A 2,009-nucleotide genomic window follows, 5' to 3' on the forward strand; every position below is an offset into this window, starting at 1 on the left:
TTAGCTGGAGCCATGCTGAGGGCAAGGTCCCATTCAGTTAAATAATTTGTGCCCTGCCTAGGGCCAGGAGGCATCTTTTAGGCATTTAGTTACATACGCCACAACACACAGCAGTGATTATTGTTGGAATCAGACTAAGAGGCACAGTTTGAGTCACAAAGCTGGGGCAGAGGCGAAACAACCAAAAGCTAATCAAAGTAAACATGCTTAGCCTTGGAACTTGAAGGCTGTATTTGAAGACCCATGAAAGAGAGAGAATTCTGAGAGGAAGGGACACTACACCAAGGCCTGGTTGACACAGAAATGACACCAACTGAACACAATGGGTGCAATTTGTGTGAACAGCCTAGAGAGCCCTTCTGCCGACTCTCAAAAACTGAGCCAGAAGCCTGCAAGAGAACTAAGTTTTAACTGCAGAGCTGGGCATATAAACCATGTGAACCGTCTCAAAGAGATGTCTGTTCCTCACAGAATCGGGACAAGCTCGCTGTTAAAGATTCAGTTCCATGGAAGAAATCCAACAGATTTTAAACTGTTACACTGTGACAGAAGTTACTGTGCAGATAGTCAGCACTTCCCAAAAATTGTAGTGTATGAATGGCATAGCACATCCCTATAAAAGATCATTTAAAGGAGGGCCTTCACATTATGCCAGAAGCGCCTTTTTCCTTGCAAAAGACAAATCTCCCCTCTTCTCAAATGGATTATCCCCAGTCGTTGAAACAAAATTTCATTCCTTGGTTCATTTCAATTTCATCATCCTCCACATTAGCCACATTTATAATGGTGGTTCTCAAACTGATTTGAGCGCACTTCCCTTCTGTGTGTCTACAGTACCAATTTCACCATACAAATTATATACACTGATTTTTAAAAATGCAACTCTCACTAAATGTTAAAGCCAGTAAGGCCCTTGTTCCAACAGAGCTAACGAACCATTGTAGTGAGAGCAGAAGCAAAATCACAACTGTGGTTGATGCTTACAATTAAATGTGTATGCAGTGTTGTAGCAAAATGGATTAATGTTCTGATAATTACTTTGTATAAAGCTATGCAAGCTAAACAGACACGTCAGAATGGACAACGCTATGTGAGGCGCTGATACATCTGGAGAAATCAGCTTTGCTAGTTATTCATTATTGTGGATAAAATGTATGCATTAACTTCCCCCCAAAGTTTTTCACATGCCCTCCACACATTGTGTATCCCCAGAGCCTCCCCCTTGCCATCTCAGAATGTCTGGCATAAGACAAGTGACTAGAAAGGGTATTGCAAAAGTATTTATATATGTTCAGAAGCGAGCATGGGTGAAGGAACTAGACAAAATGCTCACAAACGGTACCACTTGGATATCAATGTTTTCATTGCTGTACTTGCTACCCAAACAGCAGACGTAGCATGTACAGCAGGAGAACCAGAAAGGAAAAGTGATAAGAAGAAAAATCACCATTTTGGCTTCCCTGTCCCAGCAGTTACAGATCCAAAGAGGAAGCAATCTACAGTGCTAGTGGAAAACAGCCGGGAAGAATATTTTTAAAGGGAAATGACCCTTTAAAATGACCCATCAAGACCAAAATATTCTGAGATGTGAATCTGTCCTGTTTATTTCAAAGGTAACTTGAAACTATTTTCTGTGCCTTTCCCCACCAGACATTTCTCATCTTAGCCATCCTGTTATCTTTTCAGTGTAGAAATCTGTACTGTGTTGATGAAACTTGTTGAACTATCTTTAACTGCATAGCAAGACAATGGAGCGTCAGGTACAAGGAAAAATAAGTGTCATGATAAAATGCAGAACTCATTTTGGACATCAAAACAGACTTCTCCGCATGAGACACATTTTAAGTCTAAACTTAAGTGTTTATTGGAGCATATGCACAAGGTAGGGTTGAAATTTCAGACTACTGTGCTGTATCAAAACAAATTCCCCCGTATTGCAAACAGCGTACAGAGTGATTTATGAAGTGTCCACAAAAAACTGGTTTAAAAAAAAAAAAAGACACACACAA

Source organism: Pelodiscus sinensis, chromosome 21 (assembly GCF_049634645.1).
Source record: "Pelodiscus sinensis isolate JC-2024 chromosome 21, ASM4963464v1, whole genome shotgun sequence".
In the NCBI taxonomy this organism is placed as follows: Eukaryota; Metazoa; Chordata; order Testudines; family Trionychidae; genus Pelodiscus; species Pelodiscus sinensis.